The 9,498-nt window shown below is 38.8% G+C and overlaps 1 non-coding gene across 1 annotated transcript; it reads left to right on the forward strand.

Moving 5' to 3' along the window:
• Nucleotides 1-5,608: 5,608 nt before the first annotated feature.
• Nucleotides 5,609-5,715, forward strand: LOC128578618 (U6 spliceosomal RNA). Its single transcript, XR_008377757.1, has one exon. It is a non-coding gene; the product is annotated as a U6 spliceosomal RNA (small nuclear RNA).
• Nucleotides 5,716-9,498: the final 3,783 nt, after the last annotated feature.

A 9,498-nucleotide genomic window follows, 5' to 3' on the forward strand; every position in this document is an offset into this window, starting at 1 on the left:
ACAACTAAAAAAGCTGACACACACACACATAAACCAGCATATTAATATTATACCAATAAACTTAATCTTTTTTAATTAAGGGGCACATTTTTTAAATAAGTGGGAGATTATAATTAATGTAGTAGAAATGCAAAATATCACCTCTTAATACCATAAAAATCTCTATGTTTACAAACTTGAAAATATGGAGGAAATTAAGAAATTCTTTGAAACACACAACCTCCTTAGGCTTAATCAGGAAGATATAGTACTCCTCAACAGACCCAATATCAAGGAAAAAAATCTTATAACAGAAAAAGTGCCCTAGACCAAATGGTTTCATACCCGAATTTTACCAAACCTGTAAAAGAAGAGCTTGTACCTATACTAGAGAAATTATTCCTCAATATTGAGAAAGAAGAAACCTTCCTTAATTCATTCTACAAAGCCAAAATCACCTTGATATCAAAGCCAGGAAAGGATACAACTAAAAAGGAAATCTGCGGACCAAATCCTTTATGAATATAAATGCAAAAATTCTCAATAAAATCTTAGCAAACTGAAATCAGCCACACGTCAAAAAAATTATTCTTCACAACCAAGTAGGCTTCACACCAGAGATACAAAGATGGTTTAATGTGCACAAATCTATAAATGTAATCCACCACATAAATGGATGCAAAAACAAAGGTCATATGATCCTTGCCATTGACACAGAAAAAGCATTTAACAAAATTAAGCACCTTTTCATGATAAGAACACTTAACAAAATAGGCATAGATGGGACTTACCTCAAAACTATAAAGTTCATATATGACAAAGCCACAGCCAGCATCATATTGAATGAGGAAAATTTGAAAACATTCCCACTTAGAACTGGAACCAGACAAGGTTGATCACTTTCACCATTTTTTTTCTTTTTGTTTATTTTTTTATTAAATCATAGCTGTGTACATTAGTATGATCATGGGGCACCATACACTTGGTTTATAGACCGTTTGACACATTTTCATCACACTAGTTAACATAGCTTTTCTGGCATTTTCTTAGTTATTTTGCTAAGACCTTTACATTCCACATTTACTAGGATTCACTGGGATTACACTTTCACCATTTTTATTCAACATAGTGCTAGAAGTCCTAGCCAGAGCAATAAGGCAAGAGAAGGAAATTGGGGATATGCAAATGGGGAATGAAGAGGTCAAACTATTCCTCTTTGCTGATAATATGATCTATTATCTAGAAAAACACAAAGATTCTGCCAAGAGACCCCTGAAATTGTTAAGAAAATTCAGCAAAGTCTCAGGTCACAAAATCGATGTACAAAAGTCAGTAGCTTTTACATACATTAACAACGGGCAAGCTGAGAATTGAATAAAAGATGCAATATCTTTCTCAGTAGCACCAAAGAAAATAAAATACCTAGGAATATATTTAACTAAGGAAATGAAAGACCTCTATAGGGAAAACTATGAAATATTAAGGGAAAAAATTGCAGAGGATGTAAACAGATGGAAAAACATATGCTCATGTATTGGCAGAATTATCATTACTAAAATGACTATAACTACCCAAAGTGATTTACAGATTCAATGCAATCCCCATTAAAACACCAATGCCATTTTTCACAGATCTAGAAAAAATAGTTCTATTCTGGTATGGAACCAGAACAGACCCTGCATTACCAACACAACTTTAAACAATAAGAACAAGGTTGGAGGCATCACCTTAATCAGACTTCAAGCTATACTACAAGGCTTTGGTAACCAAAACACCATGGTTCTGGCACAGAAACAGAGACACTGAGCAGTACAGGAAACCCAGAGATGAAATTATCATCATATTCCCATCGTATTTTTTTTAATGTTAAATCATAGCTGTGTACATTAATGCAATCATGGGGCACCATACACTGGTTTTATATACCATTTGACATATTTTCATCACACTGGTTAACATAGACTTCCTGGCATTTTCTTAGTTATTGCGTTAACACATTTATATTCTACATTTACTAAGTTTCACATGTACCCTTATAAGATGCACCGCAAGAGTAATCCCACCAATCACCATCCCTCCACCCATCCTCCCCCCTCCCAACCCTCCCTCTCCCCCTTCCCCATATTTTTAGGTTATAACTGGGTTATAGCTTTCATATGAAAGCCATAAATTAGTTTCATAGTAGGGCTGAGTACATTGGATACTTTTTCTTCCATTCTTGAGATACTTTACTAAGAAGAATATGTTCCAGCTCCATCCATGTAAACATGAAAGAGGTAAAGTCTCCATCTTTCTTTAAGGCTGCATAAAATTCCATAAACTGTGGTATTGGTGTACATATACCACAGTTTAGTAATCCATTCGTGGATCGATGGGCATGTGGGCTTTTTCCATGACTTAGCAATTATGAATTGGGCTGCAATAAACATTCTGGTACAAATATCTTTCTTATAATGTGACTTTTGGTCTTCTGGGTATATATACCTAGTAGAGGAATTATAGGATTGAATGGCAGATCTATTTTTAGATCTCTAAGTGTTCTCCAAACATCTTTCCAAAAGGAACATATTAGTTTGCATTCCCACCAGCAGTGTAGAAGTGTCCCCTTTTCTCCACATCCACGCCAACATCTCTGGTCTTGGGATTTTGTGATATTAGCTAATCTTACTGGAATTAGATGATATCTCAAAGTAGTTTTGATTTGCATTTCTCTGATGATTAAGGATGATGAGCACTTTTTCATATGTCTGTAGGCTGTGGGCCTGTCTTCTTCAGAGAAGTTTCTCTTCAAGTCCCTTGCCCAGCCTGAGATGGGATCATTTGTTCTTTTCTTGCTAATAGGCTTGAGTTCTCTGTGGATTCTGGTTACTAAACCTTTGTCAGAGACATAACCTGCAAATATTTTCTCCCAATCTGAGGGCTGTCTGCTTGCTTTAGTTACTGTGTCCTTGGCTGTACAGAAGCTTTTTAGTTTGATCAGGTCCCAGTAGTGCATTTTTTGAATCTGGTTCAATTGCTTGGGGGGGGAGTCCTCCTCATAAAATATTCACCCAGACCGATTTCTTCAAGAGTTTTTCCTGCAATTTTTTCTACTATTTTTACAGTTTCATGTCTTAAGTTTAAATCTATAATCCAGTGAGAGTTGATCTTAGTTAATGGTGAAAGGTGTGGGTCCAGTTTCAATCTTCTACAGGTTGCCAGCCAGTTCACCCAGCACCATTTGTTAAATAGGGAACCTTTTCTCCACTGAATGTTTTTAATTGGCTTGTCAAAGATAAAATAATGGTAAGTAGCTGGGTTCATCTCTTGGTTCTCTATTCTGTTCCATACATCTACCTCTCTGTTTTTGTGCCAGTACCATGCTGTTTTGATCACTATCGATTTATACTATAGTCTGAGGTCTGGTAGCATGATTCCTCCTGCTTAGTTTTTATTTCTGAGTAATGTCTTGGCTATTCGAGGATTTTTCTGATTCCATATAAAACGAAGTATTATTGTTTCAAGATCATTAAAGTATGACAGTGGAGCTTTAGTAGGAATTGTATTAAAATTTTATATTGCTTTGGGAAGTATGAACATTTTTACAATGTTGATTCTTCCCAGCCATGAGCATGGTATGTTTTCTCATTTGTTAACATGTTCAGCTATTTCTTTTCTTAGAAGAATTCTTAGAAAAGAATTTCTTTTCAGCTATTTCTTTTCATAGTTCTCTTTATAGAGAACATTCATGTGCTTTGTTAGATGAACTCCCAAATATTTCATCTTCTTTGGCACTACTGCGAATGGAATAGAGTCCTTGACTGTTTTTTCAGCTTGACTATTGTTGGTATATATAAAGGCTACCGATTTATGGATGTTGATTTTGTAACCTGAGACACTGCTGTATTCCTTGATCACTTCTAAGAGTTTTTTAGTAGAATCCCTGGTGTTTTCCAGATATACAATCATATCATCTGTGAAGAGTGAACGTTTGATCTCTTCTGACCCTATATGGCTACCCTTGATCGCCTTTTCTTCCCTAATTGCAATGGCTAAAACTTCCATTACAATGTGAAAGAGCAGTGGAGACAATGGGCAACCTTGCCTGGTTCCTGATCTGAGTGGAAATTATTTCAATTTAACTCCATTCAATAGGATATTGGCTGTGGGTTTGCTGTAGATGGCCTCTATCAGTTTAAGAAATGTTCCTTCTATACCAATTTTCTTAAGTGTTCTGATCATGAAGGGATGCTGTATATTATCAAAAGGGTTTTCTGCATCAATTGAGAGAATCATATGGTCTTTGTTTTTTAATTTCTTTATGTGCTGAATTACATTTATAGATTTACCTATATTGAACCAGCCTTGACACCCTGGGATAAAACCAACTTGGTCATGATGTATAATTTGTTTGATGTGTTGCTGGATTCTGTTTTTTAGGATCTTGTTGAATATTTTTGCCTTTATATTTATTAGTAATGTTGGTCTATAATTTTCTTTTCTTGTTGGGTCTTTTCCTGGTTTGGGGATCAAGGTAATGTTTGCTTCATTGAATGTGTTGGGTAGTATTCCTTCTTTTTCTATATTTTGGAACAGGTTGAGTATAGGTACTAGTTCCTGTTTGAAGGTTTGGTAGAATTCCGACGTGAAGTCACCTGGTCCCTTTTTTTTTTAGGGAGATTTTGTATGGTTGATGCTATTTCAGAACTTGATATTGGCCTGTTCAACATTTCCACTTGATTCTGGCTAAGTCTTGGAAGGTGACGTGCTTCTAAGTATAGGTCAATTTCCTTCAGATTTTCATATTTCTGAGAATAAATTTTCAAGTAATATTCATTAATTTTTTTTTGACTTTCTGAGGAGTCTGTTCTTATTTTGTATTTGTCATTTCTGATTAATGAAATTGGAGATTTTATTTTTTTATTCCTTGTTAGGTTAGCCAAAGGTTTATCTACTTTATTGACCTTTTCAAAAAAAAAAAACTTTTTGATTTATTGATCTGTTGTATAATCCTTTTGTTTTCAATTTCATTTAATTCAGCTCCAAGTTTGGTTATTTCTTTTCTTCTACTGGGTTTGGGGTTGGAATGGTCTTCCTTTTCCAGTTGCTTGAGATGTCCCATTAAGTTGTTAACTTCCTCTTTTTTTGTTCTCTTGAGGAAGGCTTGCAGGGCTATAAATTTCCTTGTTAGGACTGCCTTTGTGGTATTCCAGAGGTTCTGATAATTCATGTCATCATTGTCATTTTGTTCCAAAAATTTGGCAATTTGCTTCTTAATCTCATCTATGACCCAGCTATCATTCAGCATAAGGTTATTTAACTTCCATGTTTTTGTATGAGTATGCAGATTCCAGTTGTTACTGAGTTCAACTTTTATTCCGTGGTGGTCCAAGAAGATGCAAGGAATACTTTCTATTCCTTTAAATTTACCGAGGTTAGACTTGTGATTTAAGATGTGATCAATTTTGGAGTATGTTCTGTGGGTTGATGAGAAGAATGTGTATTCAGTTTGTTGGGATGAAATGTTCTGTAGATGTGTGTTAAATCCAAATGCTGGATGGTTAAGTTGAAATCTAAAATGTCCTTGCTCAGGTTCTGATTGGAGCATCTATCCAACACTGTCAAAGGAGTGTTAAAATCTCTGACTATCGTGCTCGCTTCGGCAGCACATATACTAAAATTGGAACGATACAGAGAAGATTAGCATGGCCCCTGCGCAAGGATGACACGCAAATTCGTGAAGCGTTCCATATTTTTTTATGATGAAGTATGAAAAAAAAAAAAAAATCTCTGACTATTATGGAACTGGAGGAAACCAAGTTGCTCATGTCTGTTAGAGTTACTCTTATGAATTGAGGCTCATTTTGGTTGGGTGCATAAATATTAATAATTGAAATCTCATCATATTGAGTATTACCCTTAACAAATATGAAGTGACCATTCTTATCTTTCCTTACTTTTTTTTGGTAAAGCCTATTGTGTCTGCAAATAGAATTGCAACACCTGCTTTTTTCTGATTACCATTTGCCTGAAATACGGATGACCATCCTTTTACCCTGAGTCTGAATTTATCTTTTAAGGTAAGATGAAATTCTTGTATGCAGCAGCTATCTGGCCTGAGTTTTTGTATTCAGTCAGCCAACCTGTGCCTCTTTAGAGGACAGTTTAAGCCATTCACATTAATGGAGAATATTGATAAGCCTGGTAAAATTTTGGGTATCGAGTTCTTGAAAGTCCAGTGGACATTTTTAATCCTTTCACCACTGTGGAAGCTGGAGTTTGATCAAAAGTTTCTGAGTGAGTTTACTTTTGTGGTAGAGGATTGTGCTGTTCATTATGGACGATAGGTCTGAGAATATCCTGAAGAGCTGGTTTGGTTATGGCAAATTTCTTCAACATATGAATGTCATTAAAGTATTTAATTTTTCCATCATAAATGAAACTAAGTTTAGCTGGATACAGGATCCTGGGTTGAAAGTTATTTTGTTTTAGTAGATTAAAATTTGATGACAACCCTTTTCTGGCTTGAAAGGTTTCAGCAGAGAGATCCGCAGTCATTCTAATGTTCTGCCCTTTTTAGGTTATGGTTTTCTTACGTCTGGCTGCTTTTAGAATTTTCTCCTTCATATTAACTTTAGTGAAGTTAATTATGATGTGCCTGGGGGATGTCTTATTCGGGTTGATTTGTGCTGGGGTTCTGAAACTGTCTGCTATCTGAATTTCAGAATCTCTAGGCATGTCTGGAAAATTCTTTCATAATTTCATGGAGAAGAGCCTCTGTGCCTTGTGAAGCTACTTCACTGCTTTCAGGGATTCCAATGAGGTAGATATTAGCCTTCTTGAAATTATCCCAGAGCTCTCTGAGAGAAATATCTGTTTTTGCTCTCCTTTTCTCTTCCTCTTTGAGAGTTTGGGAACATTCAAAAGCTTTGTCTTCAATGTCAGAAATCCTTTCTTCTGCTTGCTACACTCTGTTACTGAGAGATTCAACTGTAATTTTCAGATCTTTGAGGGCTTCAAATTCTTGCTTCAATGTGTCAAAATCTTTGGTGATCTTGTCTTTATATTCTTGAATTCTTGAGACAACTTTTGAATTGCTCCTCGAATTTCTAATTCCAACTTTTCCTCCATTCTATTAATCTTGTTTGCAATCCAAATTCTGAATTCGAGTTTTGACATCTTGGCCATCTGCTTATGAATGGGATCTTCAGTTACATCTACCATATTTTTCCTTTGTGGGGTTTGATCTATTCTGGTTATTCATGTTACTGGAGTTTTTCCACTGATTCTTCCCCATGATTGTTTTACACTGTTTGACTTGATGAGTGGATAAAGTTGGGTTCGGGGCTCCAGGAGTAGTGATTAACCAGCCCTTTGCCCAAAATCTGGGACTGGTGTCTGTACCTTTCCCCCTGGAGCTTTTCCAAGGACCCATACAGTTCTGCGGCCTGAGAAACTGGGGACCTGCTTGGTGTGGTGGGGCTACCTCGCTCTGTCTTGTTTTCAGCTGGTCTCTGTCTGACCCTAGTGAATCAGTTACTCTGGGTTGAAGTCTCAGCTGTGGAGAAATACTAGCAATTAAGTCACTCTTCCCCCAACAGGCAACAATTGGAAAAGGAAAATCAAACCTTCCCACAACCACACACCCAGGGTACCACTTGGATAGTCCTCAGGCGATTGATCCAGTTCAAGAGGTCCAAATCAATTGTCTCAGTCAGCACCTGTCTCAGGTGGGAGAGTATAAAAGGTCTCTGGCAACTAAATCGCAGGGATCTGCTGACAACTCAACTCAAATATGACTTATTCCGGTGCTCCATGAGGTCAGGAGGATCCACCCAGCAAATAGATTGGTCTGGGAAGGTTAATGCATCCTTCCCCACCTTGTACCTCTGTCACACCCAGTTACTGACAACCCCGCAGGGCTGTGACCCAGTTGCCTCCAGTGAGCAGATACTCCAGGGTTTTGCACCTGCCTGAATCACAGGGAGATCTATGTCTCCTCAGCCAGGCCACTGCTCTCTGCCACTATGTGGTGGGAGGGTGAGGTCTAACAACCTCGACTGCTTAATGGAGGCTGGGGGTGTTCACTCAGTTCTAGTCCCGCCGCTGATTGATGTTACTGTCAGACAGGACAACTTTGTGGAATTTGTTTCTGTCCAGGCTATCTTCCCCTGGAGAAGAGAGGCTGTTAGAGTTCACAGGACCTGTACCTCAGGCCCTGTCTGTGCCGCTACCCAGTCTCAGCTGTAGTTTGTATTCCCAGCATGGTTAGGTGTCAGTTCCAGCCTGTGCCTTCCCTCCTTTGTCTGGGCTAATGATCCCCTGAGGGCCGGGTGCATTCCAGGCTCAGTAAAGTGGACCTCTGGGTCAGCCCTGCCCTGGAAATCTGCTGGCTCTGTGCGTGTGTTTTCTAGTCCCCGCACTCCACCCAGGCTGGTACCTCCTCAGACAAACCCTTTACTCATGGGGCCTGTGTTTCCGTCTCAGATCTGTTTCACCAGTGGCTGCCACCAGAGAAGATGTCTGGCCTTTTCTGGTTGCCCAGAGAGACAGCATGTGTGATTCTGGAATATCCAGGGGTGAGTCCTATTGTTGGCAAAAATGGCTGCTGCTCTGTGCCTTGGGGCACTGCTGCTTCTGTGTGGTTCCCTTTCAGCTGACTCTCCTCACTCCCGTGCCAGAGAATCAGCACCGACCAGCAGCAGTCCATGCCCTGTCCACACCTCTTGAGAAAATACCCAAGAATCTGGACTCCCGGGGACAGGCTTCCAGATCTCAGAGTGAGAGTGGAGGGGAGTGCTGGGAGCTCAGAATTGCAGGGAGAGAATATATACAGTTTCATACAGTTTTATGCCTGGCAGGAGTGTGCCATGGCATCCTAGTAGGGAAAGTAGGTCCAGTTTTTAAAGGGTCTCCCCTGTGGGATATAATGGGAGGACTTTTCAACTCTGCTCGTTTGTTTATGGAGTACTCTGAGCCATTCTCATGGAGGAGGGGACTCCCATCTGCTTGGCAGTGAATTTTGTACCTTTTGTTTGTATCCTTGGGGTTGCAGCTTGCCTCAGCAGGGTTGATGTGTGTTCTTCAACCTTCTCTCTTGGCTCAGCTCTAATCCACCAGGTTACTTGCTAAATTTCTGTCCTTTAACTCTCCTTCTGGATGGGAGTCTCCGTGGAAAGCTGGCTTCAGTCAGCCATCTTGCCTCTGCCCCCCTCCCCATCTTATTTTTGAAAAAGCAGATAAAAACTACACTGAGGGAAAGAATCGCTATTCAAAAATGGTGCTAGGAAAACTGGGTAGCCACATGTAAAAAACTGAAACAGGATACATACCTGTCACCACTTACAAAAATTAATTCATGATGGAATAAAGACTTAAAAGTAAGGGATGAAGCTATAAAAATTCTAGAAGAGAACACTGGAGAAACTCTTACAGATATCAGCCTAGGGTATTAATTTATGAAGAAGACTTCAAAAGCAATCACAGCAACAATACAAATAAACAAATGGGGGCGGTGCCTGTGGCTCAGTGAGTAGAGCG

Source organism: Nycticebus coucang, chromosome X, assembly GCF_027406575.1.
Source record: "Nycticebus coucang isolate mNycCou1 chromosome X, mNycCou1.pri, whole genome shotgun sequence".
Taxonomy (NCBI): domain Eukaryota; kingdom Metazoa; phylum Chordata; class Mammalia; order Primates; family Lorisidae; genus Nycticebus; species Nycticebus coucang.